Raw genomic sequence first — 21,943 nt, 5'->3', positions numbered from 1 at the left:
AAGCGTTGGGCCCAATCAGTATCCAGGTTATCTTCGCATGTATGGGGGAAAGCAGAGGAGTCAGGCAGACTGCAGGGTTTTGGGGGAACAGGGTTTTTTTTTCTTTATGGGTCTGAGCGGTACCAGAGGAATGGGTCTGAGCAGTATTGGACAATCCGGACTGGTCTGAACTGGAGACCCCTGGGAGTTGTTCCTGAACTGGGGAGGTTGGTGACCGTCTATTGATCAGACACAAGGCTGCCAAGCCAATTAATGCGTCCTTCTTATCGTCATCCCCTTTCTTCGTCCACTTTTACAATGAGATGGGAGTATGAAGGAGGTTGGGATCGATCTGAGTCTTCTCAGAGAACGGGGTAAAGGGGAGCGCTCGGTCTGGTGGTGGGAGAGGAGGTTTTTAATAAAGCTTTTAACTTATCATTTGAATTTTGGAGAGAGGCAAGTTTTGATTTTGTTTACCTACAATTTGCCTTTTTCCACCACTGCATGAAACAATCAACCTCTCTTTTAGCCAATTTAGTTTTAGGTTGGCCGAGTTTGTCTTTTAAGATGTCCACTCAGTCTTTGTTCCAAGATCCTAACAGTGGCCACTGAGTTTTGGGATTCCCCTGAGTTAGCCTAGACCATTTTTCCAGAAATTTACAGGAGTCCGGACCCTTCCTAAAATGCATAAAATGAGCCGGCGTTCCTTTAGGGAACTGTCCCGACTTAGACGTCTGGTTACCCATACAGGAGGACTTTACACACCAATCGCACAGGAAGGAAATTCAGGTTTGTTAGAGCGATACCCGGTGCAACACACAAAAGGCAGTAGCCTGTGGGCTCCTCAATCTCCCTTGCTTTCACACCAAGGGTTTTACCCAAGGCGCCGTGCGGCTACAATTGTGCAGATTTCACTCACTCAGGGAACAAGAACCCTTTGGTCGGCCAATCCCCGGATGGAGACACGCCCAGACTTAAACACTTCCACAGGGAGGACGGATAGACACAGAGACAGGACAGTCCTCAGTCCGGACAAAACACAGAAATAATTACCTGACCAGATTCCTGATGTCAGATCCCGGGATTTCTACCAGAACAGAGTGGGAACCAACAGGTTCGATGGCGTAGACTTCACTGTGGTCGTGTGCCCTTCCGTTCCGGTGGAGGACTGCTCGGACCAAATGCCCAGGTGCCAGCTGCCACGGTTGTCCTACAAAAACGGTCAGGAATCACACGGCCCCAGTGAAGACGGTTGCCATCTCAGTGGGACCTCCAAATTGTCAAAGTCAGACTCAGGACTCACAATTTGTTAGACCACTCTGTTTAATAGCAAAGCACTCTGCTATTATACCCAGATAATGTGAGCACCATGCAAGACTCAAACTATCTTATTTATACAGATAAAAGGGCACTAACTTAACAAGATAACAAAAGGAAGCAGAACTGATAAGTTTACCTGGGCCTAGGCATACATATTTTATTGTTTTACTAATTATTACCGATCTCCTGTTAATATCCCACCATTAGCTTAAGTGGACCCATTGTTTTATACCTTAATGTTTCTTTTCCTGACAACTATATTTTAACATTCCTTATTCCTGCTTAAAGGAACATACAGCATTTCTTTAATCCATTCTATTTTAACAATATAATTCATTCTGCTTTCACATCAGCAACAGTCTGAGCAAAATGTAACACCAGTCCAAATGGCAGGTATGTAGCAGCAGGCCCCAAGTACCTGCATACACCCAACGCTATGTACACACATGCACGAACAGCAACAATGAGTTCAGGGAGCAGGAAACAATAAGTGGGAAGGCAACACACACACACACACACACACCACATCAACTGTTCTGATAGTCTGCTTGGTGCTATCCAGGAGCTGAAGGAGGATGTGATCCCTGCACCAAAGCGCTTACACTCTAAACCAGATCTTTATGTGCAATTGCTATTGAGGTCAAAGGGGGCTGTGTGCAAATGGCTCAAGGAGTGGTATGGGCCTTAGTTCAGATGGGCAGCCAGTGGCGTTAAGGGCTCTGCTCTCACATGGAGCAACCATCTATCACGGAGATGGTGGTGTCCACAGATAAGTGTGGGTGTGATAGATACTGCTGCTAAAGAAATGTCTCTCACAGGTCACCGGGAGACTTGTTAGCAGGGCCATAAAGGTGATGGATAGCGTCAGAGAAACATTCAGTCCCTTCTGTAAACAATTCTTCACACCAGTCCTACATTCTGGGCCTTCTCACTTATCCAACTTGTTGCCATCCTCTGGGGCATTAGGCAGTGGGGCTTTTGGAGTCAGGAGACGGAATTGGATGGATCACTGAGCTGAGTGGAATCCCATCTTCCTAACACGTGGCACTGCAGCACTACTTAAGGTGGCTGGTGAAGGAGAACAAACAGGTGTAAGCAGATCTCCGGAGTCACAGTTTGGTGCAGTGGCAGCACACAAGGGCAAAGTCCTTCTTTTGCTAGTCTGCAGCAATGAGGTAGCAAGAAGAACACAGAATTAGGGGTGGAGACACCAAAACACATGTTTTCAACAATTTTTTTCTAAATGTGATTGTGATGGTGGGTCTGGGGACCTGACCCTAATTCTTTTTGCCTGGCCAAAGAAAAACTGTGCAGGGAATTTTAAACAAGAGGCCTGGCAAACTAGATACACCCAGTCAAGGTGGTCTGTGAAGGCCTTGACAGGTCGTTAAGTATTAGAAAGATGGCTATTGATCATCATTACTGGGGCTCTGTATCCTCAGTGATCCATCTCCTCGGGAAAGCATTGAGTCCAAACCCAACTGGGTGTGTGGGTAACTGGAGATAACAGCTTTGGAAAGTGGGAATAGTTGCCTTGAATCAGCAGCGGCATATCTAGACATGCAAGCTTACCCTGTTGCAAGGGCTTGACAAGTGAGATCTCTGGACACAGTAGAGGTGTTGGCACCTAAATTGCAAGCAGCAGTGCCAATCTGACCAAAAGGACCGGAGAGGAGATTGCTCTTGGGAAATGTAGACTATTCACTTCCCAGTTTGTCCCCTCTGCCTGTCTGCAACCTCATCTAGTTTGGCTCATGAGAAAGGTAAATCTAGAGATTTTAAACACGCTACATGTTTTGCTTTCACTCCATTTTCTCCCTCTTTTTAATACACCTGGTTTCTGTTACAATCTCTGTTGTCTGGGTAATTTCACACAGACACCCTAAGAGGGAAGGAGAGGTGCTGAAGGGTAAAGAGTTCTTGGAACCTCCCTACCCTAATCCGTTTCACTCAAGGAGCATGGACAAAGGTGTCTGCTCCCTGTGAATTGTATTGTTACCAGGCTGCAGCAGGGGAAGAGAAAGGAGGAAGCCAAAATACCAAGGAGGAGTCAGGCGTTGGTGGGGTGACTGCAGTGTTATTGTGGATACCGCACACTTTTGTACAGAAGTGAGACATGGACCTTATACTCTCATTAGGAAAAGAGGCTCAACAGCTTTCATATGCGTTGCCTTCATCAAATCTTTGGAATCTCCTGGAGGGACAGAGTCACCAACGCGGAGGTGCTCAAATGGGCCAGCATACTCAGCATGCAAACACTCTTCAAACACAGACCTTTCCACTGGCTTGGGCATGTGTGCTGAATGAATGATGGGCGCATCCCAAAGGGCATCCTCTACAGTGAATTGGCATCTGGAAAAAGACCCAAAGGATGCCCAACATTGTGTTTCAAGGATGTGTGGAAGCAAGACTTCAAAGAAATGGACATAGATGTGGGCAACTGGGAAGATCACACTCAGGACTTGGAAACAAGAGCTTAACAAAGGTCTCCGGAGTGTCTAGAGGAAGGCATCCAGCCTAGCAGAGGAGAAATGAGCTCACAGAAGGCAGAGCCCAAAGGGTTGAGACATCATCTTTAAATGTGACAGATGCGGCAGAGATTGTCTCTCTCGAGTGGGTCTCTTCAGCCACAGTTGCGGCTGCCATAAAACCACCGGATTTGTTACCTCTCCGGGTCGCACACTTATGGTCTCGCGAGACTGAAGGATGCTTACTATCTGGATGCCTCAAGCTGCTCACCAATGTTTGGTTCGATAGTTGGGGATAAGAGTGCGCACTGATCCTTTCTAGTGCTTAAACGTTGGAGAGGGATACATCTAGTAGCATCTCATGTAGCATCTCAGCTCTGATAGAATGTGAAGTCTGGGTTGGGAGCTGTGTTCTCACATCACACTCCCCATGAGCAATGTACAGTATTTTTAACAAAGAACCTGCAAAACGTGGTCACTGTCAGTAGAGACTCTCCTGCCACTAAACTAGAGACATCCCCAAAGTTACTCTATAGAATGCCTGAAGGTCAACAGACTAGGGCTCCGAGGGTCCAGTGGGACAAGCAAACTTCAGAATGAAGTGTCACCACACGGGGCTAACCCTCCCATTGTGCCCCTTAGGCCTGGTCTACACTACGACTTTAATTCGGATTTATCAGCTTTAATTCGAATTTACCCTGCAACCGTCCACACAACGACGCTATTTATTTTGATGTAAAGGGCCCTTTAAATCGATTTCTGTACTCCACCCCGACGAGCGGAGTAGCGCCAAAATCGATTTTAACATTTCGAATTAGGGATAGTGTGGCCGCAATTCGATGGTATTGGCCTCCGGGAGCTATCCCACAGTGCATCATTGTGACCGCTCTGGACAGCAATCTAAACTCGGATGCACTGGCCAGGTAGACACGAAAAGCCCCGCGAACATTTGAATTTCATTTCCTGTTTGCCCAGCGTGGAGAGCACAGGTGACCACAGATAGCTCATCAGCACAGGTAACCATGCAGGCTGATAATCGAAAAAGAGCACCAGCATGGACCGTGAGGGAGGTACTGGATCTGATCGCTGTATGGGGAGAGGATTCAGTGCTTGCAGAACTTCGTTCTAAAAGACGAAATGCAAAAACTTTTGAAAAAATCTCCAAGGGCATGATGGAGAGAGGCCACAATAGGGACTCTGAGCAGTGCCGCGTGAAAGTCAAGGAGCTCAGACAAGCCTATCAAAAAACAAAGGAGGCAAACGGTCGCTCCGGGTCAGAGCCGCGGACATGCCGCTTCTACGCCGAGCTGCATGCAATTCTAGGGGGGGCTGCCACCACTACCCCACCTGTGATCGTGGATTCTGGGTCGGGGATAGTCTCATCAGCGACGCCTGAGGATTCTGCCGATGGGGGAGAGGAGGAGGAGGAGGATGAGGATGAGCTTGCAGAGAGCACACAGCACTCCGTTCTCCCCAACAGCCAGGATCTTTTTCTCACCCTGACTGAAGTACCCTCCCAAGCCTCCCAAGCCAGTACCCAAGACTCTGACCCCATGGGAGGGACCTCAGGTGAGTTTACCTTTTAAAATATAAAACTTGTTTTAAAAGCAAACGGTTTTTAATGATTACTTTGCCCTGAGGACTTGGGATGCATTCGCGGTCAGTTCAGCTACTGGAAAAGTCTGTTAACGTGTCTGGGGATGGAGCGGAAATCCTCCAGGGACATCTCCATGAAGCTCTCCTGGAGGTACTCCGAAAGCCTTGCCACAAGGTTTCTGGGCAGTGCATCCTTATTCCCTCCTCCATGGTAGGACACTTGACCACGCCATGCTTGCAGCAAGTAATCTGGTATCATTGCCTGACAAAGCCTGGCAGCGTATGGTCCCGGTGTTTGCTGGCATTCAAGCAACATCCGTTCTTTATCTTGTTGTGTAATCCTCAGGAGAGTGATATCACTCCTGGTAACCTGGTTGAAATACGGGAACTTAATTAAGGGGACAGAGGTGGCCGTTCCTACTGGGCTGTTTGCCTGTGGCGGAAAATAAATCCTTCCCTGCAGTTAGCCAAGTGCAGATGGGAAATTGGGCCTGAGTTTTTCGCGTTTGGCTAGCAGGGATCTTCCCTGTTACCAGCCACGCGGTGGGGGGAGGGGTACCGTGATCATCCCAGAGAATTCATGGCGGGAGGGGGGCGGCGGCGGGGGTGTGTGTGGTTAGTTTGGTGCCTGCAGGGATCTTCCCTGATACCAGCCACGTGGTGGGGGGGAGGGGTACAGCGATCATCCCAGAGAATTCATGGCGAGAGGGGGGGGGGTTAGTTTGTTTGCTGCTGCTGCTGCTGAATGTTAACAGAAAAACCGCAGCACTCTACAGGCTATGCTTGGTATGTGGGAAAGGAGGGCGCAGAAGCTGTAAGACAATGGCTTACCATGGCCGCATGCAAGCCGAATTCTGTTGCCCAGACCTGTGATCTCTAGCAGTAAAGCCACAGGCACTCAGCATTAAGAGGCAAAATGCGACCTTGCACAGAAATCACATGTGCTATGTAATGTGAATAGTGTTGGTCACCGTGAAAGAGTATAAGCATTGTTCTGCAAAATGTAGCTTTTTAAACAATTCTCTCTTTTTTCCCCTCCCTACAGCAGCTGCAAATTCCTCAAGCCTCCCTCCTCCATCCCGAAGGTTATCACAGATAAGGCGTCGTAAGAAGTGAACGCGAGATGAGATGTTTTCTGAAATTATGGAATCCAGCCGCAGTGACAGAGCTCATCTGAATGACTGGAAGGAAACAGTTTCAAAGTATAGGAAAGAAGCCAGTGAACGTGAGGACAGGAGGGACCAACGTGAGGACAGGAGGGACCAACGTGAGGAGAGGAGGGACCAACGTGAGGAGAGGAGAGACGCTCGAGATGAGAGGTGGCGGCAGGAAGACCAGAGGAGGCAGGATGCAACGCTGGGGCTGCTGCGTGAGCAAACAGACATGCTCCGGCGTCTGGTGGAGCTTCAGGAACGGCTGCTGGAAAACAGACTGCCGCTTCAGCCCCTGTTCCACCCTCCCCCCTCCCCATGTTCCGTATCCTCCTCACCCAGACGTGTAAGAACGCGGGGGGGGGGGGGGGGAGGCTCCGTACACTTTCCCATTCCACCCCAGTAGACAGCCCAAGCAAAAGGCTGTCATTTTTTTAACCTTTTCTTTGTGGCTTTTTCCTTCCCAGCAATCCTCCTCCCAAATACCACCCGGGTTCCCTCCCTCTTTTTCTAATCTATTAATAAAGAATAAATGATTTTTAAATGATAGTGACTTTATTTGGTTTGAAAGAAAGCTGGGGGAAGGGGGAGGGTGGGTTCCTTACAGAAAATCAGTCAATAAAGGGGGCGGGTTTTCATGAAGGAGAAACAAACAGATATTTCACACTGTAGCCTGGCCAGTCATGAAACTGGTTTTTAAAGCTTCTCTGATGCACAGCGCTTCCTGGTGTGCTCTTCTAATCGCCCTGGTGTCTGGCTGCGCGTAATCAGCAGCCAGGCGATTTGCCTCAGCCTCCCACCCCACCATAAAGGTCTCCCCCTTACTTTCACAGAGATTGTGGAGCACACAGCAAGCAGAAATAACAATGGGGAGATTTCTTTGGCTGAGGTCAGAGCGAGTCAATAATGATCGCCAGCGACCTTTTAAACGGCCAAATGCACATTCTACCACCATTCTGCACTTGCTTAGCCTGTAGTTAAACAGCTCCTGACTCCTGTCCAGGCTGCCTGTGTACGGCTTCATGAGCCATGGCATGAAGGGGTAGGCTGGGTCCCCAAGAATAACTATTGGCATTTCAACATCCCCAACGGTTATTTTCTGGTCTGGAAAGTAAGTCCCTTGCTGCAGCCCTTTAAACAGAGTAGTGTTCCTGAAAACGCGAGCGTCATGAACCCTTCCCGCCCAGCCCGCGTTGATGTTAGTGAAACGTCCCTTGTGATCCACAAGTGCTTGCAGCACCATTGAAAAGTACCCCTTGCGGTTTATGTACTCGGTGGCTTGGTGCTCCGGTGCCAAGATAGGGATATGGGTTCCGTCTATCGCCCCACCACAGTTAGGGAATCCCATTGCAGCAAAACCATCCACTATAGCCTGCACATTTCCCAGAGTCACTAACTTTCGTAGCAGCACCTGAGTGATTGCTTTGGCTACTTGCATCACAGCAGCCCCCACAGTAGATTTGCCCACTCCAAATTGATTCCCGACTGACCGGTAGCTGTCTGGCGTTGCAAGCTTCCACAGGGCTATCGCCACGCGCTTCTCAACTGTGAGGGCTGCTCTCAACTTGGTATTCTGGCGTTTCAGGGCAGGGGACAGCAAGTCACAAAGTTCCATGAAAGTGCCCTTACGCATGCGAAAGTTCCGCAGCCACTGGGAATCGTCCCAGACCTGCAACACTATGCGGTCCCACCAGTCTGTGCTTGTTTCCCTTGCCCAGAATCGGCGTTCCATGGATAGAATCTGCCCCATTAACAACATGATCTCCAAAGCACCGGGGCCCGTGGTTTCACAGAATTCTGTATCCGTGTCCGTGTCCATGTCCATGTCAATGTCCTCATCATGCTTGTCGCTGCGCTGCCGCCGCCGCTGCCTCCTCGCCTCGTTTTTCTGGTCCTGGCTGAGCATAAACTCCACGAGAACGCGCGAGGTGTTTACAATGTTCATGACTGCTGTCTTGAGCTTAGCGGGCTCCATGCTTGCCGTGGTATGGAGTCTGCAGTGTTCACCCACCCAGGAAAAAAGGCGCGAAAATGGTTGTCTGCCGTCCGTTGCTTTCATGCAGGGAGGGAGGAGGGAGGGAGGAGGTGAGGCTGTACCCAGAACCACCTGCGACGATGTTTTTTGTCCCATCAGGCACTGGGATCTTAACCCACAATCCCAATGGGCGCGGGAGACTGCGGGAACTATGGGATAGCTACCCACAGTGCAACGCTGCAGAAATCAACGCTAGCCCCGGTACTTGGACGCACACCACCGAATTAATGTGCTTAGTGTGGCCGCATACATTTCGACTTTATACAACCTGTTTTTCAAATCCGAATTATATAAATTCGGATTAATCCGTAGTGTAGACATACCCTTAGTGACCTCAACTTTCCTGGCAGAGCAGAGGGAGCGAGGAGTGTCACCAGTTTGAAAGCATGTTGAAAGCCAGTGCAGATTTTGGAGATGCCATGATATGATCCTAATCATCAACGCTGCAGCATGTGACTTCCCACTGCGCAAGAGTGCAGCTTCTGAGTGGTCTTCACTAACAAGCCTCATTTTAATTATCCAATCAGATGGCCCATCTGTCTTAATAGGATGTTCACTTATAGTCCCTCCTTCCATGGAACTCCGCCCACTGACGACCAAGGAACACTCAGTTAGATTAAAGGCAAGTAAATTTAGAACCCCTTAAAGGCAAATATTCTTTACATAGCGCATAGCCATGCTACGATGGTCATTCCCACTGCAAGTCATTGAAGCAAATACCGTGGCTGGATTTTTTTTAAAGGTCTGGATAATTCAATATCATCAGTAATATTTGTAGATGCTGGTGTGCAAGCTTAGGCCCCGATCCTGCCAGGAGTGCAAAGCAGGCAGCCCCTTTTGCTCAGGTAGCACCCCATAGATTCAGGGTTCATCCACATGAAGCACCATGCAGAACTAGTGCCTGATATAACCAAGTGAATCAGTCTCATGCTTCAGAGCTTAAAATGATCCCCTGGCTGGGGCTGTGTGGTAGGAAACAGGAAGGAATTCTGCCCTGCTCACATGTACAGTGTTGTGGAACTGACCAGATACATTATGGGAGATTTTCTCGGAAACATCAGGTCTGGTGCAGGATTTGTTCATTTTATTTCTTTGTGGCCATTCCTGTGACCCAGATGGACCAAGTATGGCCAATCTGATGTTGCTATTAGGGCCTCAAGTCAGCAACACATGTAAGCACGTGTTTAAGTCAATCTTTATTCAGGGATGCTTTTAAGGACCTGCTGAAGTCCCTGGGTGAACTAGTGAATTAAGGCCTAGGATTTAAAAAAAAAAAAAAGTGGTATTTTTCCAGGCGCCCCATCACTACCAATCTAAACTGGTTATTGCAGTATTACCTTGAGCTAAAGGGTTGCACCTGAGAATATGCCTGGCAATGCATGAAATGTTAATGGAACAATCACATCAGTGTGAATAGTGCGGCACTAGTTCAATGTAAGTCCGTTAAATTTGAGAAAATGAGTTCTGCTAATTAAGTGTAGCCCAGTATGTCAGCAATCCTCAAAAATCTAACAGAGGTATCAAAAAAAGTGTATATTTGCCTGCTTATTACCTGCCAGGAGGATCATTAATGTTGCATCATGCTGAGAGCACAGGTCAGACCTGAGACCTTATTGCACATCTAGGGAAAATTATATTTTTAATGATAAAACGCACCGGTCATGACCCCTCAGTTCTTAGGAGTCTAGGAGGGATGCAAGGCTGACAGTTTCTATATTCAGAATCACAAATCATACGTATGATTGTGAATGGTGAATTAAATCTGGGTTAGTGAGATGCAAGCTGTGGGCCCCGTTGTGCTAATGTAAGCAGATTCCTTTCCGCTGACACAGTTAGATTCCTCGGTGTGCGTGTGGAAGAGTTAGCCCTCAATTTATAACAGCACCTTCCACTTTGTGTTTGTTGGAACAATTAAACAATACATAAAATAGCTTAAATGGGTTACATTTGAAATCAGGGTACGTAGGAACAAGCATAGTGGATCAGATGTGTCAGATCTAGTACCATGCTTCTTGCAGTGGCCAATAACCAATATTGCAGAGGAAGATGACCGCTCCTGCATAATGTACCTGTCTAATGATGCAGAGCTGTTCCTTGGAGCAGAACATTCCTTCCTGTCCATTGGATTTGTCAGTAGTTGCCCTGAAGCATGAGACCTTTTCTTCATTAGTTGTATCGTAATAGGGCCTTAGCAGTCCCAACTGAGATTGTGCTTGGTGCTGTACATGAGAGACAGTTCCTGTCTCAAAAACCTTGCACTCTTACTAGACAAAGAGTAGAAGGGGAAACTGAGGCAAAGTGACTTGCCCAAGGTCACCCAGCAGCTCAGTGGCAGAGCCATGACTAGACCCCAGTGCAGAGCTCTTTCCACCAGACCCCATCCCTTCTCAGTCAGGTTATCCCTATCTGGGCATGCACCTCATTACAAACATTGATCAGAAACCCAGCCTCCCTTTCTGGGGTTGTAAACTGTCCCCTGCAAGACTGGAGGCCGCATCTTTGTGCCTGCAAACTGATCTGCAGGTGCAAATCTCAGTGCTCGTGTCTCTTACTTTCTGATCTGCACCTCCAAGTGACCATCCCTGTAAAAGGTGTGTGCGGGGGGTGTCGCCTTTATAAAAATTTGACCCCAATTGTCCATCCCTTTTTAACACCAGACCTAGTAACAAGACTCTGTGACCTTCCTGTGTGAGCTTCACCAGCTGTCTGCAGGCTGGATGATCCATGTCCTCCTTTGATTGGCTCTAATTTACCTGCTATTTATTTCCCAGAGTACCTCTGTGCCTTTGTATTACGGGAAAGGGGAGGACACTGAGCAGTTTGAGTGTGCCCTTCACACAATCCCGACTGCCTCCTTCCAACGGAATGAGCTGTGAGAGGGACAAAAGCATCTTGTGGAGTCCTGGCTCGGGTTGCCCTCAGAGCGAGGGGCTTCCTGCTCCCAGGGGAGGCTGCAGTCTAGAACCAACCCGGCAGAGTTGGAGGAGCATGAGGGGAACCTGAGTCTGCAAGTGCCAGAGCATCCATCTTCTCCCCTGCAGGAAGAGAGCTGCTACTAGCTCTCCCCCATCCTGCTCAGAGGAGCTAGAGAGGGAAGTTATTGCTCCATCTAGCAGCACTAATCACCATGTTTCTACTTGGAAATCTTCCCCAGCTCGAGATGAGCGTGACCTAGACAGAAGTTTCTCCCTGGCTCTATCCCAAACTCATGGCAGCCAGTCCAGCCATGCACTATGCTTGTGCAGAGATAAGTCAAGATGCAAAGAGGAAGGGTTGGGAATGTGCCCCTGCTTTTCCCTTTCACTGCTTTTGGGGGCGTTTCTGCTTCTTTTTAGCTCTCCTTTTCTTCCCTCAGTAATGTGCCCAAGAGGGCAACTGGTTGTGAGTCTCTGCCATGGCTTCAACAAAGCACACAGGCCTTGAGTGGGTGTACAAACCTATCTGTCCTGACCAATCAAAGGCAGTCACACCGTCAGGCCACATGACACAGTCTAAGCTTCTGCCTTACATTTGGCTCTTCTTAGGTTTCCCCTACAAGACCCTCTCGGGGCTGGCTCCTCAGTACTGCTGGCTGACATTTTGCCTTCAAACCATTTGTGGGGGAGGGGGAGAGAATGAAAATGGCCTTTTCCCCAAAAAAGCAAAATTTTCTGGGTTTCTGTCAAAATTTCAAATTTTGGGTCCCCCCCCCTCTTTTTTTCCCCTCTTTATTTCTTTTGGACACACAAACCAACAGAATGCCCTATGTCTAGGGGTTTTCACTCTTTTTTTCAGTTTTCCTTGTGCCACTCAGTAACTTTTCAAATGCTGAAGAAAATTTTCAAAAGTTAACAAATAACTAAAGGAAAAATGAAAAAAAAAGTTAAACATCATTCATTTTATTGCCTGGAGTGGCAAAACAGCAAACAAGAAAAATACCAAAATTTGGAAAATTCAATTTTAAAAGTTATTTGGGGTTTTTTTTTTTACAAGTGAAATTTTCTTTAATTCAAAACTGTGAAATAAGTGACCTCAACATTTCCCCCACAATGGCTTTTCCATTTTTTGACCAGCTCAACTCACTAGTTCCAACATCCTAATTCAACCAACCAGCTAGAATAACCCACCAGCAGTCGGGCTTTTTCACAAGGCCCCATCACAAAGGATACACATCAGACAGTGCCACCTAGAGAGTTTTATCTCAAGCTGTAGTAGTGCAGCGCCCTTTTAGCTCTGGAAATCTCTGGTGCGTCAACAAAATAACACCCATAAAACACCAGCAACGGCACTGATTCTCAAGGCAGAATTTCAGCCCCTGAACCAGGATGACTAAACAGAGTAGGTCTGTGTTACTGAATAGAGTCCGCCATCGTGTTACACTATCCAATTAATTAAATGCTTCAAGCAACATATACCCACTTTCTTCTTTTAAAACCAGGTTAAACATCTTCCATTCTTTCATCTGTCATTGCAGGGAAACTTGGACGACATGCTGAGCCCCATCGGACCACCGGCTACCACAGAAACAGGCCCCTGCGCTGTGCCAAATCACACCACCGCCCACACAGCAGAAGCAAACGGAACGCTGAGTCCTGTGTAATCATGGTACAGTAATGCAAGTCGACTCATTTGTGAGGCTTCTGGCTCTTTACAGTGAACGCAGCCTGCCAATGTGGATTCTGACTTATGCTTGGCTGTGCCATACTAACCTAAAGGACTTTCTCAAGCTGTATTCCAGTTGACTAATCAATGCACCCTTGTTTTGAAAAGCATTTACCTCTGAGTTGCACTGGACTGGCTACTGAGAGCCCTGATGAGAAACAGGGTGCTGGAGCTCAAAAGCTCAGCGTTGGAATTGTGACACCCAGCCTGGGAAAAGTGTGGACCTTGGACTCTGGCAGACTAGAGGGATCACTCCCAGGACAGCATTTAAAGGCCAGGGCATAGCTAAGACCTGGAGATCTGTGACGCCCCTCCAGGGATGGACAGGCTCCTACACCCAGTCAATCCTTGATCTCTGCTGAGACTTCCAAGAAGCGGGCGGGGGTGAGGGGACATCATTTCCTAGTGTGGTGGTGCCTGGTAGGAACCAGAGTGAGAGCCACCAACTCTCGCACTGTGGGAACAAGAGACTGGATGAAGAACAAGCCAAACCTGCCAGTCACTGTACGAAGTGTCACCACCAGCCCTGCTCCAGGGAATCAAACACCAGCTGCTCCTCAGCATCTTCCCTCCAAGGCAATTTTTAATCCAGGCAATGAAAATGGGAATCTGTGGTCCTTAAAGGCCACATGCAAATACAGCACAAAGGAACCGCAGCACTTCTGGGTCCTCACCAAATATCAGCTAAAACTTTTGTATGAGGAGAGACGGCCCCTCACGCTCCCCCCCTCCCCATTTTCCGACAGGCACCGACTTGCCGCTACAAAGTGTCTGTTCTGCAATCTAGAGCAATAAACATGCCAGAGTAATTAATGTCTTAACAACTTATTACAATCCTCAGATAATTAATCACAAAAGCTAAACATACTGTCTCACCCTCCTAATGTGTTAATGCTCTAATTATTATGCCTCAATTAAGGGGAAGTCAGTGCTCCTTGCTTAAAAGTGCATGTTTAATCAGGGCGCTTGAGCACAGGCAAGCCGGGTGGGGGGGGGAGAGGAAGAGGAGACTGTTTTTAATGAGGTTTCATGGCTGGCTTTAGGCAAGGAACTGACAGCCTCTGTCTTGAGTCTCACACTCGGCTGCGCGTGGAACTCTGAGCCATCTGCGGTGGCTTTGCGCTCCGTCTCCTGCCGGGCTATTTTTAGAAGAGGTGGCATGTGTGCACAGGAAGGCAGGGCTGTCGCATGAGCAGCTAAGCAGTGGAGTTGGCGGGGCTGGGAAACAGAAGGTGGCCAGCCTGCTCAATCTGCCAGCCCATGCAGCATTTGGCTACTTGGGAGATGGCTGTTTCAGCCTGGCAAGCATTTCTCCTCTACTGCACCAGCCCCACAGCTCATTGCCATAGGGGTGGTCCCTTATGCCTGCGCCTCCGAGCTCAGCATCTGTTCCCAAAGGTGCTTTGCCTACGAATGAATTTCCAGTCAGGCAGGCCTAGGAATCACACTCGGTGCTAGGTGAGACTTGCAGCTTAGGGTATGTGCACATTGAAGTCTGCCCAGAAGCCTTGGTAATAACGTGCAGAGCTAGCCAACAGGAAAGCCTGTGCTGCCACACTGCTACAGCTATCCAAGTTCGCTACATTAAAGTTCGCTTGAGTATGTCTGCCCCACCCAGCGTATGTAACCATGCCCAGAGATTGCAGTGTAGACATAGCTGAGAAATACACAGGGACATGGAGGGTGTGAACGGACCCAGCCCCACTGACTTCAACTGAGCCCTGGTGATTTACACCACCCGTTGTTGTGCAAATGCATAACGAGACGCAGTCCTTGCCCCAAAGAAAATGCAGCTGAAATTGACAAAGAACGACTACCCCACTGTACAGACAGGAAAGTGAGGCCCAGAGAGACTGAGTGACTTGGCCAAGTTCACATAGAGGAAGCCAGCGGCCCACACAGGAAATGGAGCCCAGATCTCTTGAATAGAGCTAGTCAAAATTTTATAATCAAAAACGTTTAAAGATGGGGAGGAGCAGCTTTTCGAAGAAACAAATTTGCGTTTCCATCAAACTTTCCCCAACGTTTCAATGAGATGAAACAAAATGAACATTTTGAACTTTGTACCAAAAAATGGCATCTCATTTATCAAAAATGAAAATGTTAGGGTTTTACTTAGGGTCTCTCCCTTTCTCTCTCATCTCCCCTTCCCCCCCCCCCCCCCCCCCGAAAAGAGGACAAGAACAGAGGGGGTAAGGAAAAACCCACCCTTTGAAACTAACATTGTTTTGGTTTTTCAAAAATCAAAATGACAATTTTTGTTTCATTAAAAAAGACTGGAAATTTCCACAAAAGCTTTCAAAGAAAACATGTTTTTGTTTTGTTTTTTGAAAAACTCAGAACATATTTACCCTTTATCAACCAGTTCCCAATTCACTGACTTTCACACAAGAACTTTCTTCCTCTCAGCACCCGCCAGTGTTTCCACTGAAGAAGGTGTTTCCACACAGCCCTGTGTAGTGGGGTTCACATGGGGTACCTCTAGTACTGAGGCTCTTGCTTCAGCATTGGCCACCATGGGTATGTCAACACAGCATTTTGGAACAAGCCTCCCAGCCTGGGTCAACAGACTTGGGCTAGCCAGGTTCATGCTAGTGCTGTAAAAACAGCTGTATAAACAGCGCTCCGAAGTTGTGGCTCGGGCTGGAGCTCAGGCTCTGAATCCCATTCCCCGCCTTAGTCTTCGGAGTCTGAGATGCAACTTAACCATGTTGTCTATACAGCTATTTTTAAAGCGCTAGCACAAGCCCAAGTCTGTTGACCCAGGCTGGGAGGCTCACTCCAAAATGCTGCATAGATTTACCTTATACTGCCTCATGAATGGACATCAGTGATGTCACCAACCCTGCGCCCTTTTCTCTGACCTTGGAGAGTCCTCTAGTTGCTAGAGACATTTATCAGGGCACCTTATCTCAGGGTCTCCACTGTGGGTGGCAGTCACCATTTGGACTTCTCATCTTTTCTCTGTTCATTTTTTTTGGATCTTAACACTGCCTTCGGTGTGTAGCCCCTCTGCAGGGAGTGGAGGGAGAGGTGAAATAAAAGGACCCCAGCTCAATGCCGTAGGCTCAGGAATTTTCAACAGCAGGGCAAGCCAGGGGTGGTGAGGTGAACTCAGGAATTCTCCAGTGCACTGTGCTCAGCAGACAGGAGGCTGCTGCTGTTCTGTACTGGGCACCCAAAGCCAGTGGCCACATTTGAAAACATTGGCCTTCACTTTAAGCCTGGGGCTGGGAAGTTTTCCTGGGTTTGACTGGGCTCTGAAAATCCTCTGTGACTCAGCTGAATTTCTAGTGCCAGCAGCTTGGGTCTAGCTGACCAGTTTGCATGACCAGGTGCAACATGCAATGTGTCCATTCCCTGCCCTCCACCCAAAATACAGTTGTAGTGCTCCATCTCCTCTGAGCTTTGCCCTCTCAAAAACAACAGGACTGAACACTTGGCAGCCAAGTCTGTTTTCTAATGGGCTTCCTGAGGGGATGTGATGTGCTGTATCTTGGGGGTGAGTGCATTGGCTTGTGTGCTGCTGCACTGAAGCAGCTGTGTGGTATAGGAGGAAGAGCTAGTGTTCTAGTCTAAATGCACTGCTAGCTTCAATGACTAGGAGACTCATGTTCCTCTTCTCCCTGCCAAGAGTGCCTGGGCAGAGTTTGACAGCTGAATGCAATGGAGTTCCCAGGGATTTACATGTGGGAGCAGCAATAAAATGACAAGCAAGCCTCTCTCTCAGGTCATCACTGTAGTATGTGAGCCTCTGGTAATCTTTGCTGTATTTATCCTCAGGCAGGATATTTAACCGAGGCAGGTCACACTTGCAGTCTGTGGTGGAGAAGAGCCTTGAACCCAAGTGTGCAGCTAGCACCCTAACCATGGGCCATCCTTCCTCTCTCAGCTCTCATCCCCATCTGTATTCAGGAAGTGGAATGGTGCTCTTTTCTCCGCAAGCCTGTTGCATTCTCCGGGCTCGTGTTTGCGCTGTGACTCTCAGAAGGTGCAGCATGGTGGGGGTAAAGGTAGCTTTCATCTGGGCTGCTCTATGTATGGCCCTGACCTAAATTACAGCAGCTTTGGGGGTGCTTTATATTTAGGACAGCCACCTTACAGCTGCACCTGGGCTGCTCCACAGCCTGGAATAGGTGTAGTGCTGAGTGCCACTGGAGTGGGATATAGGGGCCAAAACAAGGACCAGAATCTGGACCTCTCCCCCTTCAGCGTGGTTCCTTGCTCTGCTGAGCATACTCTTGTGATGATGGTGCTACCTGTACCACAAGAGAACATTCCAGTCAATCTCTCCTTCCCCCAGTCCAAGAATCAGCTGCTGTTACTTCCTATCCCTTTGCAATGGGACTAGCCTATGCAGATCATCACTGGTTACTTAACAGCACCAGCTGGGGAATGCATCATTAAGCCCCTCCCCAAAATGCTGGGAATTAAACCCACATCTCCTGAATCTCTGTCCAGCAGCTTACCCACCTTTGAGCTCTCTCGCTCCTCTGCCACCACAAAGCTCCGAAGAGCCATGCAGCACAGTGACAGCTGGAAGTCCAAACTGGACCCAGATTTGTTACAGCCTCATTCATTTTATCCTTGTTTATTGGCATTAATTTTAATGTCTTGCTCCTGTGATAACTTTCCTCTGGAGCAGTTGGAGGAAAGTTCTAATTCAGTTGCCTGCTGGAGAACCATTTGTTTGTACAGTATTTATTTGTTATATAACTGAGAGCCAGGGGACGCTCCGGGACTTGGTCTTGCTGTGTTTGTTGTTGAGGGCAATAAACTTCACAGATGAAAGACGTTAGCACAATATACTGCCATCTCTTCATTCTGCTTTACCTTCTTCTGGGAGGAACTCACTTGCCCCCACTGTAGGATAAGCAGGAGCTATTTACCTGCAACAAGCAACCCACCCCCATAAAATTTAAGCTATCTGAATAGAATGGGACCCAGATCTGGACAGCCTCTGCTTTTGGTTCAGTTTGCAAACCCAAGCCACCTGCTGTGTACCCCCTTCCCATCTACATTTTCATTGAAATAACTGAAGATAAAAAGGCCCCATATGCACCTTAGGCAGAGATACTGCACTGAGCCCTGGTTGGGGAAAGAAAAAGTACCCTCGGTGTGTTCAGGCTAGGCTCAGTCAGGTAAGGAGTGCAGTCTTGACTTTATCTTCTCACTGAATTCCCTAAAACCAAGCCTTGCCGTAAGCAGAATCCTCCCCAGCATACACAAGTTATGCAAAGTTCTGCCCATGTGGTCCAATGACTAGGAGGGAGTGCAACTCTCTCTTCCCTGCTAAAAGCAGTGGGTGACCTCCCCCTTCTCTGCTGGCTTGGCTAAGCAGTGTGCCCCAACCCGTTTCAGTCTACTCATCTTTAACCCCTGTTCCCAGGCATTCGGGAGAATTTTTCGAAAGTTTGGCTTCAGATGAATTTCACTCACTATCCCCTGAATCTCAAGTCTGAATGAATTCAAAGTGACTCTGATGACTCATCTGAAGTTTGGCCAAAATGTGCTGAAATGTTTGCAAACCTCACCACAACCCTGGCCCAGGTTTTGGGTTCATAGCAAGTCTCTCCACCCCACCCACCCATAGGGTGACCAGATATCCCGGTTTTATAGGGACAGTCCCGATATTTAGGGCTTTGTCTTATATAGGCACCAGTTACCCCCCCTCCCTGTCCTGATTTTTCACACTTGCTGTCTGGTCATCCTACCCACCACCATTCACCGTAAACTCCATGGCAGAATGGTGGCATGAAGACCTGGAATCCTAGAGTGAAGACCTGGTTCTAATCCCAGCTCTGCTCTGGCCAGCCTATGTGAACTTGGGCAAATCACACTGGTGCTCAATGTTTCTGGTCCTCCATCTTTAACAGGGGGTTAATATTATTTCCTTAGAAGTGAGATGAGGCTTTAATTGAGCTGTAAAGTGCTTTGTGATCCTCAGACAACACCTGCCAGAGAAAAGTATTACATGCATGAAGTAATCGAACACAGTGTCATGGGCACTTTAAATATTTTACCTCTATATATTTTAGATCCTCCCCCCCCCCCCTCCTTCACAGCACAAGGTAGTAGGTGGGAAACCTGAGACAGGGGAAGGATCTGTTGGAATAGTTGTTGATAGTTCACATGTAGATCCCAGTACATTTAGCAGATAACACATCTATTGTTATACAGAGTGTTGCCATGGAAAGCTCTGAGATGTAATTGTCAGTAGGAGGCTTGGGTGAATTATTCACAGCCAATAACTTGATGAATTTTGACTCTTCTGTGTGCGAATTGTCTGCAAACAGATTATGATGTTCTCAGATGCGTTACTTACTCAACATTAGTGGCTGAAGAATTCCTGTGACTAATCCTCCCTGTTTAAGCATTTGATATTGTTATGAGCTGGGTGAAACCTTCTTGTGGGTTGAGATCAAACTCCATTGAGACTGGCAGGTGTGAACTCACTTCACTTAATGTAACTATAAGCATAAGCCCCGCCTAAAACAAGAGGTGGTGTGTGAACCCACCCAGGACCTCGTGGCTCAATACTGTTTTGGGGAACAGTGTGGGTGCATGGGAAGAGAGATCTCAAAGAAAATGAGGCCAGAGAAGAACACATGGCATCAGAGAGACAGCCTGAAGAAGCAGCTAAAAGCATGTGGCTGACCCGTTTTTTGGGTCAGGGGTGCAGGTGAAAAGTGTACTCTTGGTCCCACAAGCAAAAGAAGCTGTTTCCTGCTATTTGATTCCTTCTGCATTCAGAGACACAGGGCTTTGTATCTTCTATGTAAATAAACAATCACATCAGAGAAATACCTGACTACCACCAATTTCTGCTCCCAACGGGAACATCCTCTGCTCCCCAAACATTGGCTAGCCATTCAGGTCAAAAAGGGGCAAGAATAGTCCAGCTGCATTAGTTAGTCTGGATTGGATGTGAAAGTCACATGATAGATTCATCCAATCAGGCAAAGGAAACCTTTCTGCAGTTTGTTCCCTTTGAATCAGGGTTTCATGTGAATGCTCCTTTCTACAAACTGTGACTTCACTTTTTCTGGCTGATCAAGCGCCACGTACAATAGCCCAGAATTCACCCAAAATAGGCAGTTTCCAAGAACATTCCTGCCAGCCTGCTCCATCTTGAACAGGATGGGGCAGGGGGGTGTCTGGCATTCTCCTTCAACATCCCAGCATTGGCTGAAGTGGGGGAGGGGAAGTTACCCCCTAGAAAGGGAGTGTCAGTAACTGACACGCTGAGCTGTCCTCATGCCATCCATTAAACCTTTGGCATTAATGGATTCCCCATTGATCTTGCCCTAGCACTGCCATAAAAGCCAGAGCTGCGTGCAGCAGCATCCTAAACTGCCCGTATAAATCTCAGCCACCCTATTCATTAATTACAGCCCAGTGACAGCTTGGACCATTCGTTCTGAAGAGTAACTTCATTTATTTCCACATTAACACTTTACAGCAGTGGAGTTCTCAGTATCGCTACATTTCATGCCCATTTAATCCTGATACAAAGGGCAGGAGGAGGTGCAGCATTGTCCATGTATTTGTGGGAAGATGCTACATCCAGTGTAGTGTACTTAACATTCCCAGACAAAACGCTTTGTTAATCTGCACTTAAGAATATTTTCCTGATAGAAATTCACAACCTTAAGATAACATAATTTTCTCAACAAATACAAAAGGAAAAAACTCTGGAAGTTCAAAGTTAAAATTCCACTTAAACTTTAAACAAACATCAGCAAGTAGCAAAGTAGATAGATAGAAATCACCTAAACAACCTTAATTCTGTCCCCGTCCTCTACTGGCTCTGCACCTTGGGCCAGATTTTCAAAAGAACTCAGCATACTGAGTGCTAAACTTTTTTGAAAAATCTGGCCACAAGTGCTGAGCACTTGAAAGCCTGGGCCTGAGCTCTTCTAAAAATAAATCTGGGGCCATGCATGTAAGATGGAGACATCTGGATGAAGGAAGATTTGATAGACATCTTAAATATCTCTGCTCCATTGTGTTGGCATAGTTAGCTTGTGCAGTCAAGGAGGTCTAGAGTACATACTTCGGTAATAGCTACATGGTCTAATGGTTCACCTGCTATGAAAGCTAACAATTCTAATCTTTGGCCTAGCCCCTTAAGGGCTAGCTTTTCTGAAGCACTCAGAGCTAGCTTTTCAGAACACTCAGTCTGCCTGTAGCGGGGTGGACACCTGCTCCTGCCCTGAAGGGCTTGAAACCAGCCCTGAAAGAGGGCTGCAGGGGTTAAAAGCAGCCTTGAAAGAGGGCTGCAGCTCTAAAAGCTGGGCTGATTGGGGAAGCGGCTGCAACTGGGCCACACCCCAATCAGACCACAGCTGGCCTGTATATAAAGGCTGGGAGCCAGGAGCTCAGAAGTCTCCCTCTGTCTGTAGAAGGAGAAGGGCCTGGCTGCTGCAGGATTAGCAGGAACCTAGATTTGGAGCAGGGCTGGGGAAGGGTCAGAGGAGCTGGGAGCTCTGGCCTAGGAAAGCCCCAGGCTGCAGGCCTGGTAAGGCCCATTAGGTATTGGGTTGCAGAGGGGCAGCCCATGGGTAGGCAGAGGCAGCAGGTCCAAACCCAACCTTGCCGATGATGAGTGGCTTACACTGCAGTCCGCCCCAGTGAGCGGGGGGCTAGATGGGGACTGGCAGTAGCTGAACACTGAGGCAAGGTGGGGATAGTGGGTGGGGGTTCCCCTGGGAGGGAGAGACCCTGAGGCTGTAAGGGGTTACTGCCAGACT

This window comes from Chrysemys picta, chromosome 8 (assembly GCF_011386835.1).
Source record: "Chrysemys picta bellii isolate R12L10 chromosome 8, ASM1138683v2, whole genome shotgun sequence".
In the NCBI taxonomy this organism is placed as follows: domain Eukaryota; kingdom Metazoa; phylum Chordata; order Testudines; family Emydidae; genus Chrysemys; species Chrysemys picta.
Note: the sequence above shows the minus strand (reverse complement) of the source record.